Source organism: Vulpes vulpes, chromosome 2 (genome assembly GCF_048418805.1).
Source record: "Vulpes vulpes isolate BD-2025 chromosome 2, VulVul3, whole genome shotgun sequence".
Classification (NCBI taxonomy): domain Eukaryota; kingdom Metazoa; phylum Chordata; class Mammalia; order Carnivora; family Canidae; genus Vulpes; species Vulpes vulpes.
The window spans coordinates 137,277,965-137,294,459 of record NC_132781.1 but is presented as its reverse complement, the minus strand read 5'-3'; the positions used below and the strand labels follow the sequence as shown (position 1 = coordinate 137,294,459).

Here is a 16,495-nt window from a genome sequence, read left to right as displayed (position 1 = left end):
AGCCAGGAGAGCATGTTTTTGGAAGGGAGAAGCCTCCATCAAGGCATCTTCTTGCTCTTACAGTACCCAGTGTTGCTCCATAAGTAAGCTTTTACCTCTTCTACTCTTAAGTATCTGCGTAGAGGTCTCCTCTCAGACTGAACCCTGAGCTCCCTATGTAGGGAGACAACATCCTTCATCTTTAAGCTTCCACTGCTTGGAGCTTGACACATTGTCATGCTCAGTAAATACTTGCTGAGTGAAGGGTTGGATGGATAAATGGATGGACGAAGGGAGAGGCAAAGAGGGAATGTGGAGATTTTTGAGTGACTTTACAGACTGTCATGAGTACACTAAGAAGGTGGGCACATGAGTTGTGTCTTTCCACAACGTCAGCTTTATTCAATCATAAAGGAAAGTTAAATCACAATTATAAAGGAGGTTCAGGATTCCAAACTCAGTGACATTTCACTGTGTGATGCAATTTGGCTTCTTTACACAGCACACAGAGCAGGACAGAAGACAAGCCACACAAGAAATGAGATAACACAAGGGGGCAGGAAGTTAATGAACTTGGAAGTTGGTCCTTGGACGAGTAGTTGAGATAAGGCCTCAGGCTGGTCCAGGTCAGCTCTGGGCACTTACTGCTTCTTCATGTTCCAGCAGGGAAGGATCTTGGTTCTCAGATCAGTCAGGCGGAGCTTTCAGAAGCAGTTGCCTTTTTAAAGTGGTCCTACCTGGGGCGGGGAGGGTCAGACAGTTTTCTACCAAAATCCTTCCCTTTTTAAAGGGCTACACTCGGTTTTGGGTCCCAGTGGACCTCCTCTGGTTCTGCTTGTGGTGAGTTCTGGGGTGTCGGCTGACCTTGGTCCCTGTGATATCTCCTGGCTCCAGTATCTTATATGCTTGCATCACTGCTTGACACAGGCTCGGGCTTGACATGAGAAACTCCATTTTTCTCTGTACACAAAGTGATGTTTCAATTGTTTGGGGGGAGGGGAAAGCATTTTTTTTTTCTTTCAGAATGTATATGCTGAGGAAAGGCACCCTGGACAGAGGCAAAAGAATTTACAAGGGTAAAGGGAATTTAAATACATACTGGATAGAGGAAACAACAAATACCTGTCTAATGAAGAGATAAGAGGAAGTGGTAGATGAGGCAAAATTAGAGATCGACAAGAAGGTTGGCCTCATCAGGTACAACTTTGTGTTACTTATGGCAGGTGCTGCTGAACCTGCCAGGTACTTCAATCATTGTGTACACTGAGGTACCCCAACCTGCTGAGCCCCCCACATCGTAGTGGCTTCAGAGGATTGAAGTTCTTTTCTGGTTGATGAAGGCAGGTGTTCATGACATTGTCTTTCTAGAAGCGACTCAAGGACCAATTCCCTCCTTATGTGGCCCTTCTGAGCCACACATATTCAGAGTCATATGCCTCCATCCAGCCAAAGTGGGAAGGGCCAGCACCAGAGCATGGCAGGGTGATGAGGTCAGCCTTGAACACCGTCTACGGCGAGAACACAGTCACAGGTCACACCTTGCTGCGAGGAAGACTAGGAAGTATAGCCTGGCTGTGTCCCTGGAGAAAGGGGAGGGAGGTTTGATGAATACCTAGCCAGTCTCTGCTGCATTTGTCAGGGGCAGAGTGTGCTTATCCTGGACCTGGTGACGAGTGTGTTCGAAAGCTCGGTGACGAGCTTTCTTCTCCTTGGCCTTCTGGCTAGGGAGACGTACTGCACCTTCAGGAAATGAGTCTAACACACAGTTCCTTGTGGAAGTTTTACAAATAGTTAAATTTGACGCTGTCACTCCTGCAGTGCACCACCGTTTTGCATAGGAACACATGGTTCCGTGAATACCAACAAGGAATTGAAAGTCTAAACACTCAAGTACTGGCAATCCATATAATCCTTATTATAATAATAGGTAACAATGCCAGTAATCCTTAAGTGTAAGGGCTGCTTTCTCACACATTTTCCCACTTAGGCAGAAATAAATCAATCAGGCTGTTTATCCAATAATTCTGGGGGGTAGATATATTCTTTAACTATTTTGAAATTATTCTTAGAGCACCTGGGTGACTCAGTGCTTGAGCGTCTGCCTTTGGCTCAGGTCGTGATCCCAGGGTCCTGTAAACGAGTCCCACATTGGGCCTGCTTCTCCCTCTGTGTCTCTGCCTCTCTCTCTCTCTCTCTCTCTTTGTTTCTCTCTCTCTCTCTCTCTCTCTCTCATGAATAAATAAATAAAATCTTTTAAAAATAAACTAAAAAATAAAATTATTTTTAAACTACGTTTAGAGGAACCATCATTTCTATTAGGCACCAGTGAGACCATATAAAAGGATACGTGATGAGAAGATACTAGATGTGGTATTACTCCCTAGACTCATGCTTTTCTCACTTGGAAATGAAGTTTCTGCTACATAATTTGGATCATCCAATGTTGTGTAATGCCACCTATTCACGTAATGGAATTTCATAGTAAGGTAGAAAATGTTACGCTTGATGCATGTCAGTCTAATACTCTGCACCCCCCATACACACACTGCCTCTCCCCTCCGCCCTTCCTTTCACTGTAATCTTCTAGCTCTACCAGAAAGTAAAGGACTGAGGGGAAGGAATACATAAAATAAGAAAGTATGTTCTATTGTTAGCATGTGGCTGTTGTATCTCAAGTCCACCCTCAGTTCCCTTGTGAATAGTTATTTCTTTGGAAACTCTTCCTGGGCAGAACCTTGTCGTCGTAACCCATGTTGTAGGTACTTAGTGTGGTTCTTGACTGGAAACCAGTGACACTGGAAAGCAGATGAGTGGCAAGCAGAAAACAGAACATTGAAAGGTGATAGTCTAGAATGCATAAATTGGCATTGAAATCTAGACCTTGGAAAGGTGAATCTCTAAGAAAATGGACTAGTTCTAAAAATTAGGATATTCTCCATTTGACACTGAAATTCCTTCTCCAGTATTACGTATAGTTTGGACCTACTTTTTTTTTTTAAGATTTTTTATTTATTTATTCACGAAAGACACACACACAGAGAGAGAGAGAGAGGCAGAGACACAGGCAGAGGGAGAAGCAGGCTCCTTGCAGGAAGCCCGATGTGGGATTTGATCCTGGGTTGCCAGGATCACATCTGGGCCAAAGGTGGCACTAAACCGCTGAGCCACTGGGGCTGCCCTGGACCTACTTTTAATAAATAAGCTCACATTAGTTACATGTAGTTGTATGTAAGTATAGAGCAGTATTTAAAATAATATCTAACAAAATGTTAACAGTGGTTTCATTTGGGTGATGAGTTTAAGGCTGGTTTGCATTGTTGTATTTTTCAATACTTTCTAAAGGGTGTTTACAGTGAATATTTAGTTTTATAATCATGATTTTTTAAAAAAGGAAATGTCATTTAAAAATAAGGAAAAATAAAGGAACTCTGCAAGTCTGTTTCAGCTCTTTTGAGAACATGATCCTCATCTCTTCTTTCTGTACCAAAAGAAGCAGCACTAACTTAGCCCAGCCAAGAATGTGTCTACCCCCTAGATGCCTCTCTAGTGCCTCTTTGGACAGACAGACTTCTTCCTTGGAACTCTGACTCCCATGTACATCTTTTTGGAATTGGGATGTGTATTCCAGGCTCTATAAGTAAAATGTAAATTATCCGGCACTTCTCGGGCATAATTGGCACATTTAGGAATTGAACACTTCTTTGGTGGATCGTTGTAAGTTCTAAAGGCCGTTTCACTGAACCTGGGAGAGCTGCTCTGCCTAGAGGTAGACCTCTAACCTGGGTCTGAAGAGGACAGGACTTGTTGAAGGTGATAGGCCTATGTTGCTTGCATAACTGACTAGTTGGTCGTGTCACTCATTGAGATCAGGTACTCTGGAAGAAGACGAGCTTTCATGGACCAGGTTTGTACCTAATGAACTTGAGATGTCTCTGGGAATTCAAGAGAGATGTCAAGTAGGCAGATGGATATATGAGCTGAAGTATCTAGCCTAGATCTACAAATGTGTGCTTCATTTGCAAATGGGGACAACTTGAGGTTATTAACCCAAATGATGTCTGAGAAGAAAGTCCTGAAGAACAGAGGTGTGCCTAATACTCAGCCTAGAGAAATTCCAACATTCAGCAGCATTTAAGTAGAGAATGAGCCTGAAAAGGAGGCAGAGAAGAAGCATCCCAAGAAGCAGGAGGGAGGAAAAGTCACGTGAGTACTGGTCTCAGAAGCCAAAAGAAGAAAATGTATCAAGGAGTGTGTTGTCAAAAGTTCAAAAGCTGCTGAAAGGTTGGATAAGGAGTAAAAAATATTATTTGTATCTAGAAACAAGTAGTCGCTAGTAAGCAGAGCAACAGATGAAAAAGAAATTGGAACTGGATTGAAGAGTAAATGGGAGGGGAAAAAAGAGTCTGTAAAACAAGGCAGCTTTTTCTGGTGCTCTGTGACAAGGAATGAGAGAGAGGGAAGAGACGACTAGAGAGGAGGAATCTAATAGTGTTTTGGTTTTTGTACTATGAGAGAGTCTACATTGTACCTTTAAAAATGCTCAATATTTGGAAAGGGTATTACTGAATGTACTTTCAGTAGCAGGCTGAGCTGCACTTTTTACAGTTTTTTTGTGATGTGTGGTTCTCCAGTGGCAGAGGCCGATGTGGAGGTTCTTCCCTGGTAGAGCTACCAGTTATTGTTACCTGCAGCGAATAGGCTACTGGTGTGGACCAGGCTTACGGACCCATTGGACGTTAACCAGTATTTTATCTGACCCCTGAGTATTACCCCAGTGTGTCTTTGTTTATTTGACCTAGGTAACCTTTTGAGTGCTCTTCAGGGTGGCATTAACATCTTATGGTTCCTCCTTTAATTTATGGGTTAAATAGAGTGGGATCTGTTTGTTTTACATATGCTACTGACTCATGACTTTTACCTTTTTGAAAATTATACATGAATAGTTATGAGGTCGATGAAAAGAGGAGAACTGAGAGCAGACAAGCATCCGCATTATGAAGATGGAAGGAATAGACTTAGAAAAACATAGGCAGAGCCATAGAAAGGAAGTGAAGAATGTACAAGCAGAGCTCAGAAAATCCAAGGAGCTAGGTGACCTTCCCAAACACAAAGCCAATCATTAGTTATTGAGGCTTTTCACTTTGCAGCATACAGAATTTGCATTATGCATTCATTAAGAAATGTTGGGCCATACTTACTTTAACTGAATAAAGTGAAAAGGAGACTTTTACTCAAAGACTGAGTAGAGTTAGGCCCCTTCGGATGCAGTTGAGAATGGGAAAACAAATGCAATAGATTGGTTTAATAGTAGTGTCTTTAAATTACCAAATCAACATATTGATTTCTGGGCAGAGTTCAACGACTCCATTGGAACATCTTGATAATTTTGGAGCCTCACCGCCTCCTAATGACCCTAGACTAATGTAGGCCATGTTGCACACAGCCCAGGAATGAAGTGGTCATTATGGAAATGGAGCAGATGTGGTTAAAGGCAGCAGCACGCCATACCCAAGCTCCCAAAATAAACTTGCTTACATAACATGTAAAAACCTCCCAATTACTCCCTCAGGTTCTCTTGGCAGAACAGCTGATTTCCACCAAGAGGAAATACTCCATTATCCAAGATAAGGAGCTCCACTCACTAAACAATTTTGTCACTCCTATAATTCTCTTTATGAACTTCCATCAGGAAGGGATTTTTTTGGCCCCTGTTTTCTCTACATAAGTGGTAGTTATGTGAATCAAATTGGTCAGCAAACACAAAACTCACTGGCTTACCTGTTTTCCCACTGAGGGTCTGATTAGCTTGTGAACCGTTCCTCCTAAACGGTCATTCTAACATTGCTTATTTGAACTAGGTTTTATTCAGTGTTGCCCACCTCTTGCTGTTATCTTTAAATTGTAAATTCATTTGAGCCAGGGATCTGACTGTTCACAAATTTTGCCCATTATAGTGCTCTTTCAAACAGAAAGCAAAGTTCGTGGGGTTTTTTTTGATAATGAGAATAATGATGATGATGAAGACAAGAAGTTACAAATACACTTGGGGAATGTTCTGATCTAGCCCGGGGCAGGAAGACTGCTCATTATCATGGCTGGTGACGTGACACAGTCTTGGAAGCAACATCAGATACGATTGATGGATCTTGGCTCTGTTAACCCTAGAAGACAGGCTCTTCCTGATTCTAAACTTCTATGCATTGCAAGTGACTAGTTAGCCTAGAAATGCGGTTACAGTGTTTGACTCATTTTTTTTGAAAAAAGTACTTTCTCATTGGCTTTTCTTTTTCTCTGTGTAAAATCCAGATTCCCTTAGCATGCATTATCATTTGCTCCTAGGATCTGCAGTGAGCATAAGGAAGTCAGCTGTTGGATTGTTGCTACGTCGTACTAAGGAGAAAAGCCGTGGTGAACACCTCATGCTGGAGCCAGAACCATATACCCATCACCCCATACCTAGAGAGCGGCGAGAGAGGAGAGGAAATACATTAGCAGGAACAAGCATTCCCCCAAGGGTGTGCGAAACCACAGGCAGGAAATAGGGAGTCCAGACATTTTTATTTGCTGCAGAGGAAGTGGCTCCCATCAGTCCATCATCTTTTGCCAGAAGGAGCTCCAATTATCTTCTATTCCTGGGGCAGCGCAGGATGGGACGAGGCCTAAGGAGATTGCTGGAGGGGTCATTTGCACAGGTCCAAAGCCCCCGGGTGATAATAACGTTAACCATCATTTATGAATATTTGATGTGTGCCAGTCCCTGAGCAGCATGCTCTCTGCACGCTCTCTAAGTTAATCCTTATAATACCCTTTAGGAGGTAGGTCAAATTTTTAAAAATAATTTATCGGTTTACTTTGTCTCTACTAAACACAGGAGACATTCCTTTTTTTAAGTATTTCACTCCATTACAAACTATGTAAATGCCTTTTCTCCCTCCTCTCACAAAAATACAGTAATTTGCTTTAAAACAACGATGAGCAAGTCTTCAGATTTTCTGCCACTCGAATTACGTGTTCCTCAGTGATGATGGTTTGTAAATCACTGACAGTCGGCTGAAGGCTGAGGCTCAAAAGGTCTTCTGCTTAAAAGTGCTAACAAGCTGTGGAACCTGCTCCTCTCTATATCCTAACATGCAGATGGCTTTTTTACAGACTTGGAAACTGAGGCCTAGAAACATTACGTGACATGCTTTGATCACACCGCTGGCAGTTGCTGAAGTGCAGTGTGCCTTCCAGGCCTGTGTGATCCCACAGCCTTGCCCTTAGTCGTGATGTTGCGTTAGTCACATAGAAAATTAACAGTAAGACCTCTCATCCACCTTTGATAGAACACGCATATCTCCTTGATAATCCACCCGGGACTGGAGCCTCCAGGAAGGGAGCAGCCCTGGACACATCTACCAGCAGAGCATGTGCATTCTTACCAGCCCATTTGTACCCCAAAGACTCGAAGCTATAGGCTAAGCATGCTTCCTTTTCAGGATGGCCAATTATACTTAAAGGGCTGGAAGAGAAATTATAACTTAATAGAAGACAATTAGAGTATGGGATTAATTGCAACACCATTATTCATTTTAAGGTAAAATACAAGACCTTTAAAGGATTGTATTGGATTGTATTGGATTAAACAACATTATGCTCTAGGACCAGAAGCTGTAGATCCCACCCCCAACCCAGCTGCCACTGCCGCCACCACCACCAGGGTTCCAGTTCTTTCTCCCCTCTGTCTGTAGAAGGACTTCAAAGCAAAAGTGCTGGAGGAACTGGTTTGGTGGACTCAGTATATTGTTGGGAACTGGAGTCCAAGCCTCCTACCCTACTGGTAGTACTAATGTGCTATTCACCTAGTGTTGGTCAAGCTCCTTAGCCTCTCTGAACTCCCATTTGCTTATTTTTTTTTTGATGGTATAACCCTCTTTATTCATAAAAATACAGAAAAAAATACAAGTACAGAAAGGAAAAATGATCATTTTAGCTTTTGACATGTTCACACCTGAGGTGTGCTAGGAAGCAAGTGGAAATTTCTGGTTAGAAAACTTCACAGCATCATTGTGAAAATGAAATAAGGCAAAAATACATGGCAAATCATAAAACACTATACAAATACATGTAATAGTATTTTAAGCAACTTTTAGACTTTTTTCCTCTGTATGTTTTTTATATTTTCTGTTGTTTATTTTTAAAAGATTTTATTTATTTCTTCATGAGAGACACAAAGATGGAGGCAGAGACATTTGTGACCCACATTATATTTCTACTTAACAGTACTGGAATAGAGCATGACTATGAAAACAGGTATAGAGTCCCTTGGTTCTTGCTTCTCATCTTGCACACACCATCACCTTAGTTACATGGACTGGCTTGCCAAGGTTTTCCAGTTCCATCTTGATTTTCTTCTTTGCTCATCGCTTTCCACCAGGAAGTAGTGTAAGTAAAGGAAGGAGATGGTCCATGCTTTGCCAAATTTTCTTGAACAGCTAAAATGGGAATGACCATGTTAACTTCTCAGAGTCGTTAGTATTAAATAAAACAAATGTAGAGTGTCTAGCATAGTTCCTGACATCATAAGTAGTCGATAGACTCCTTCCCATCCTTCCCGGAAACCCATCACCCTCAAACAGAATCCATCCTCTTGGCATCAAAGAGGCTCCCACTTGGCACGGAGGCTTCTCCATCCTCTCCTTAGATCACCCCGACGAGATTCACTTAATGGATCTTGCTAGAGAGTAGCTCATGTCACTTTCAAGCTCGCTCTCTCTCTTCCCTGCTCACTAGTGTCCCTACCAAGATTTTCTCACTGGAGAGCTGGCCTTCCCCCCATCTGTGACACCCGCATACTGGCTGCGCTCCGGAGCATGCCTTGGTTGGCCGGCTCCTCTCTTACTGTCAGCAGGAATCCCCAGGCAAAAGGCCTCTCAGGCACCTGAGTGGAAGTACAAGGACACCTAAGGCTGCCGCCAGGATGGGGTGCTACTGGAAGGAGGACCTTATCATTTTCATGGTGATTTGTAAATGTGGACAAGTTGGGAGAACGACCTCGCTCCGGATGCTAGAAGCCCCACTCTTTTTGGAGCCACTGCAGGCTGTTCAGTGTAATTTCCTAGAGGCTTCCACTTTCTGATTCGGGGTAGGCGGATCTGTTGGCCATTGTCAGGAGTGTCGAAGGGGGTTTTTGCAAACACGGAACCACACCTCATTAGCAGGTGCCTCTAAAATTGCATCCAGATGCTGTGAGCTCCCCTTACACTGAGAGATGTGGCGAAGGAAACCTATGGCCAGGGGGACCCCGGGCTGTGCTCCCGTCTCACAGCTGATAGTGCCCCTCTCTCTGAATCCCAAGGGATGACTCCTTGGGGTGGGGTTACAGGGCTGGGGAGTTTAAAACGCAGAACAAAACAAACATATTGTTATGATAATGGGATGTGAAAGGAAGGAGGGGAGCTGTCAGGAGCCCTTTGGGAGTCACTTGACAGCATTGTTACATGTGATACTTAGGGAGAGCATTTCCTTTTTGCTCAAGAAACAGCCAGTTCCCCAGGTGGGGACTGGGTAAGGTTTCCCAGCCAGCACCTTTGTGACCTGACGAGGAAGCAAATAACAATGGACGTCTTTTTGTTTCTTCTCTTCCGACAACCACCTAGCTCACGGCCTGATGGGACTACCTCCTCTTTGTTCTTCTCCCTGGAGCACAGGGTCAGCACCCTTTGGATGTGGTAGTAAAGATCTGTCCTCCGTGTCCACACCTGGAACTGGCACAGCTTTTAGTTCCTTTGTGCTTGTGCTCCTGAAGTCTTCTTCCCGTGGTTTCATGAGCCGCGGCGTCAGGACAGCCCCGTGGGAAGAGTTGATGCTGGGGCTGTCCTTCTCTTCACTTCACCCACCAGGTGGGAGGAGAGGAAGTGGAATGCTCGCATCGCTAGAGCTTCTGCTTGAACTTGGGCTTCAAACCCAGCAAGAGGGTGGACTTCACCCCTCTAAGCTTTAACCTCTCACACAGCCACCTGCCCCTGCAGGGGGCCCTTCCCTTAGGTCTGCCTGCCCACATTCACCTTCTCTCATTTACACATCTGCTTCTTAAATCTGACTTGAGAAGGGATGAGAGGCAAAAGAGGACTTAAGAGAGAAAATATTCATATCAAAAGTCATTATGTCCTCAGCAGATGGAAAGAAAATAAAGAAATATTTAGAAGGCCTTTTTTTTTTTTAGATGAGTTGAAAGAATGTCCCTGTGTGGCTTGAATGGCAAGAAAAGGAAAATATTCCTCTTTTCAGTGGGTACTTCCTCTACTTCAAGTTGGCAAGAGATGCTTCAATAACAGGTTGTACAGAAAGTTACTTCAAAGACCTGGCTTTGGCACATTGGATGCTCTTGCCACAAACCGTATCCAAAAATGATTTAACTTCCCCCGTCAGTGATGTGTACACATGGCACACACACCACTAACCACACATGCACACAGTGTATGAATTCCCACATTCCTGACCACTCATGCCAGCCAGAGAATTTTTGTTTTCCGAGCTAAAAAGAAATTATCAAGTTTGTAGAAGGAGATGTGTGAAAATACCAAAGGAAAGAATGAGAATCAGATGCTTATAAAGACAGGGCCTTACGTGCTTTGCTGCGTCTTCTGTGTCCTTCCACGCTTTCTGTCGTCAGAGGTAACCAAGGAAACGGCCATCGAATCCTGTAGATGTAGAGGGGTAGGGTGTGGTAGCGGAGTCCTTCGTAGTTCTTCAGAATGGCAATGAAGTGGCTAAATCTCCTGAAGGAAAGGCATTTTCAGCTACTTCTTATGCGCACAGCATCTGTGCAGCACTTGATGGTCTTCTAGGTCATTGTTGCTCTACTTTCAGCTGGTGGGATTCTTGGAAAAGAAAGAAGCCATTCCCGGCACAATGGATCCCCTGTTAGTATAACTGAGCCCAAGAGGAAAAAACTATTTTTTATTTCGGCCTAGAGCATTAACAGACTCACAGAAAGATTTACTGGGGACACAGCGTGGTGGAAAGGTAACATTCTGCATCACAGTTCTTATTTTTATAAATCCCCGGTGTGAATTCCTGTGTTCGGAGCCAGCTTCTCATCAACAAAATTAACATTCTCTCCTGTTCTTGTCACAGCACAATTTGATCAAAATGCAAAGGAAACTCAGCTGCCTTTTCTGGAAGGGGCTACACATGAGATAAAGTTGCTACACACGAGTTTACTGATGAGCGAACTGGCAGCCTGAGGACTTTTCTGTCGATGCTGACTTGGCAGGTTTTATAAATGCCACTGCTTAGGAGTCCCCATGTTGGACGACATTTAGAAAAGCTGTTATTGACCAGTGGGATATCAAAAACCTGCATCAGGCATCCATCAGAAGCACGACTGAGGAAGGCCTTACACATCAGGGCATTTTTCTTGCTTTTCTGGAAATCCTGATTTGAATGTTAAATACTTGAAACCTGTGTATACCATGTGAACCATTGTCATTTTTTCATTTGAATGGGTGTTATGATCAGCCAAGGGAAAGGCAGGGATTTGAATCATACTATAGAATAGGAAATGTGATAAGCAGCTAGAGAAATGTGTTAGCCATATAGACACCCAGCACTCCCCATTTTTTTTTTTCCTGAGGAATAGCAGTGCTGATAGGTGTTAAATCACATCATAATATGCATGGTAATAAGCTCTGCTTCACAGAGACTTAAGCAGAAATCATGGCTTAGTTAAATATGAGAACATAGAATCGAAAACAACTGATACCACACAAAAGACTCTCCCTTCCTGTTGTCCCCAGGTCCCCAGGACCACATATTGACATGTCTAGTTCTGGTCAATAAAATATTCTTGTGTGATTTCTAAGGAAGTATTGGGTTTGCAGTATATCATCTCTTTAAATTATTTCAAATTGCTTTTGGAATTGCCTTTACCCGCCATTATTCTCATGAATCTTGGCAGAGTCCTAAAAAGAACCATTATCCTTCTTTTCAAACAGTCTTTTTTTTTTTTTTTTTTTTTTTTTTTTTTTTTTTTTTTTTTTAGTTTCTGGCATTGGAGATCAGAATCGAGCACACTGGGAAGTTTGACAATAGAAGCAATATTAGTAGACAACTGAGGAGAAACATCAATCATCAGTATTGGGCCAAACACTAAAATTTGGTTTAAAAAGAGCGATATTAACGGTTAACATTTTCAGCAAGGCCTCTTTGCCTTTGAGCTTCAGCTTAAAGAAGTCACAAGAGGTCCCTTGTGGTCTTCAGAGTTGCTTTATTGGCCTGGTTTTACAGATGAGAGCTCAGCATCCGAGAAGTTAAGTGACTCGCTCAAGGGGCTGGAGAGAGAAGTTGGTCTCCCGTTCAGAAGCATTTCTAAAGAGGTTAGCTTTCTGCTTCTGTATTTATCCTTTTCTGAAATCTGTCCTGGGTTTTCTTTGGCATGATTCCTTTCTCTATCTAGGGAATTCCAGTTGTTTGGCAGTGAAAGACAACATGACCAACATAGTTTTTCCATAGAATTTGGGTACATGTAGAAACAGAACATAACACCTCACCGCCAAATGAGAACTAAAAGTGCTTTATGTTGCTGTATGATAAAAGGTACTAAAATCATCACACGCCTTTATTTGCAAGATGCCATCAAATGTAGAGCATCACTGATCAACTTTTCAGGGAAAAAAATTTTGTTAGGGGCATATCTCACTAAGATGCATTCCATTCTAAGAAATGTGAAAATACAAAACTAATACATGTTCTATGAATGAAGTAGGAAATTACCATTGTATTTTCCTACTGAAATATGTATTGTTTTCAGTTTATGCAATTTTCAGGGCAGAAAATCTATAATCTATAGCAGAAAATCTAGAATCTTCTCTGTAACATTATTGCTTTCCTGAAAAAAAAAAATTGAAATATAAGGAATGAAAGAAAAGTGGTAACATGTCTGCTATTCAGAGCTCTTCAGAAGTACAATCCCTGCCACTAAAAATAAGAAAGCAGAATTTTATCACCTTTCAGCACACAGAGAAATTATGATTTCTTTTGACTCAAAAATGTTACTGTTTTATTAAAATTAAGAAAATAAAATGCTACAGTTGACATAACTGATTAGTAAAACACTCACTGGTGCCATGATCTTATCCCAAGAAATAAAGGAAAGCACTGGTCAGTGCTCAGATGGGACGGGGCTGGGAGAGAAGAGCTGACAGTAACTGAGTCACTTTCTTCTGGCCCATTATTTTTAAATCATTTTACATAACCAGCAGGCTGTTTTGCTTAGTAACGCCTTAAGAATTTAAGGGTTTGCCCAGAGTTGACAAAAGTCACCATCAGTCACCAGCAATCACTTCTGTAGTGGGTTCATTTTAACCTTGAAAATACCAGGATTTTATTAATGTAAATTGCTGGTAGTCTTTATAAAATCACTTGCAGGCTCAACAAAGAGACTGAAAATAATAATAATAATAATAATAATAATAATAATAATAATAATGCAATAGAAGGCCAACCCTTTGCTGAGCTGTTTGAGCAGTCTGGAGATAAATTTGGGAAAGAACTCCATGTACCTGCTGCCTGAAAGGCTTTGGCTTGGTAACCGGCTCGCTGCAAGCCAGTGATGGGAAAAGAATATGTCTGTGCCCCCTGCATCCCCTGTGGGTCCAGGTCAGCTGAAGGAGTTGTCCCCTCTCTAATGAGTTAGTAACTCTGACGTCAGAATCGTATGTGGGGCCCTGGCTTCATATTGGCCATGTTTCCTGGAAAGAAAAAAAAAAAAGTCAAGGAGTCATTTGCTTCTAGTTTGAAGCCTAATAGCCTGCTGAAAACATTCAGATCCTGTTCACCACCGAGACGACTGTCATGTGGTAGACGGGGAGAGCAATGAAACGGGAAAGAAAGACAACTTTGCACCATCATGCTGCAGACATGACGTGTAACTCCACACCAGGGGCCCTCCCGCAGGGATGCTGGAAGGATGTTCTCGTTACCCAACGCGCAAGACCCTGCCATTGTCTTTGGGGGCTGTGCCTGAGGAACCTCCCGGGTGCAAGCCAGGGAGCTGTGCGGTGTGGCAGCAAGGGTGTCCCGTCGTCGGAACGGCGGAAGGCGCTATGGAAATGAAGGTAATTTGGGCCCGTCAACTCAAGTTACAGGGAGCAGAAACAAAAGTCAAATCAAAGGTTATTGTTTCCTTGCCACTGCTGAGTACAACCAAGCATTTGGAAGGCTGGAATTCTCACTAGCCAAAAAAGAAAAAGAAGGAAAAATATGATCCCATCAGAAGAGATCTGATCTTCTCATTGTAAAAAAAAAAAAAAAAATTGTTTTGCAGGGTTGGAGCAAAATCTGTTAAAGAGAGACAACTTGGGCGTATTTGTTCAAAGTGCCACTCGCCAGAGAAACCTTGTTCAAGATAGATCAGTTGTTTCTTTCTGGCTTAAATGTCTGGAAAAGTCCAGGTTTTAACAGAGCTTCAAAGCAAAAGCGTGATTTAGTGATCCAGGCCAACAGGGGAATGTAGACGTTTGTCTTCACAGTGATTCATCTCTTATTCACGGGGAAATTTGGACAATTTTCTTAATCTTCACAGGCCTGTATTTTTTTTTTTTTTCATTCTGGCAAATGACTTGCAGTGGTTCATAAAGGGGGACTGCAGGAGGTGAGGAGTTAAGGAGTCCTGAGGCCTTGACCCATATCTGTCACGACTGTTAAGGCAAGTTGATCACTAATAATTTCTGAGGCTCGATTTCATCAAAGATCAAATGAGGGATCTGAATGCAGAACATTCAAGCTGCTTTGCAGTTCTGAAAGTTCGGTTCTTTGATTGATTGATTGATTTTAAAGATTTTGTTTATTCATGAGAGACACAGAGAGGCAGGGACCCAGGCAGAGGGAGTCTGATGCGGTACTCAATCCCAGGACCCCGGGGACTCTGTGTGAGACTCGCATCTTTCAGGGCCCTGCTCGCACCAAGCAGTTCTGACAGCGTTTCATATTTAGGCAGGGGTTTTCATTTCTTCCTTGAGTACACCATAAAGAATCCTTGTGAAAGCCATCAAGGGTGCGGGGGGCAGTCGGCTTTGTTTAAGAAATGGTTAACTTGTGTTTAAATCTTAGTCTCGGCGGGGAGAGCCACTAATGTCCAGTTTGGACATCAGGCTCCCTCTTCTGCAAGCGGATCATGAGTAAGCAGGTTAAGGAGTAACCTCAGGCTAACACCATACTCTGTAGAGCTCAGCACGGACACCCAGGCTCACACTGACTCACTTGGTAAGTGCAGCTTTGATGGAGTTTTAGTAAAATGGATTCTGAGAAGAAAAATAAAAGTATTATTGGGTGGTGAGAATTAGCCAGACCAAGTCAGTAAAAAAATTAAAAAAAAAATCATTGGGGCAAAAAAGGTTTTTCAATATATATTTTCCTATCCTAGGAACTGCTCTGTCAGACATGGTTCTAAGCATCTCTTTTATAAATAACATCTCATTGAATCTCACAATGGCCGATGGGAGAGGTGACTAAAAAGTGCCAAGTGGGAAGATTCCCTAACCTGTTCTAGTGTACAGATGAATGCACTGGAGCCTTCTGGAATGCTCCATCTTTGCCAGGAGTTGAAACCCCGTGAGCCTCTCACATCCAGGCCTTGCAACAGGTGAGTGAGGAGAGCTCTGAGTGCAAGGTACAGGGAACAATGGAGAGACGTGCCAGCTGGAAAGCCTATTCTAGCTGCTTGTCACCTTGACGAAATGGGGATGTTTTTCTTCAATAAAATTCAGAAATCTCAATATGTCTATAAAGAACTGGGCAGGCCAAACACAGTCCATCTGAGAGACAGATGGGCCTTCCTGGTCTCCAGTTCATGACCTTTGCTCCCTACTCTTTATTTGCACCCGTCACATGCTTCTGTCTTGTCACAGGGCATCTCCTGCTATGTATATACCAGAAGTCCCCAGCTTTGGGACGTGGGGCACAGTAGAGATGATCACTCAGAATGGCCACTCTCAGCAGGGTCTCACTTCCCTTCTGTGCCACTCGTCGCCTCCAAAGCTCATAGAACCTTTGCCCTAGTGAGCGTTTCAGCTCTTCCTTCCTCCTTAACTTTGTTTTACCTCAATTTTTCCCTTCTTGCCCCATAACCTATAATGGCAGAGGGTCAGCAGGCTATCCTTGAAGCTGTAGATTCGTCAGGCGTGGGTGGCTTCCTGCAGCTGAAGAAGGCCTCAGGCATCACTGCCATTTGTGGAGGACCCGCTGAGCAGCCTCATCTTCCCCCATCCTCACTCTTCAAGACTTGACTTTCCAAGCTTATTTACAGAAAATTTGAATCCTCTTCTAAATCTTGCAAGAGCTCTGCCTCAATTCCTTCTCCTACTACCTAGGATCCTCATTCAAGAACAGTGAGCTCCCCGTTACCTCCTGTGTGAGACTCTCAGTGTGGTTTCCTTACCCACTTTTGGAGACAGAGAAGTCAAGGTGTGTTATGGTCACTGAAAAGGGAGCCAGGGTAGGGATAAGAATGGTGTAGACTCATTTCTCTGTAACT

At 43.0% G+C, this 16,495-nt stretch overlaps 1 protein-coding gene across 1 annotated transcript in view; it reads left to right on the top strand.

Annotated features, from left to right (window-relative positions):
• Positions 1-16,495, top strand: part of PIK3R1 (phosphoinositide-3-kinase regulatory subunit 1) — a 574,745-nt gene that overhangs the window by 204,829 nt on the left and 353,421 nt on the right. The gene's annotated exons all lie outside the window — the stretch shown is intronic.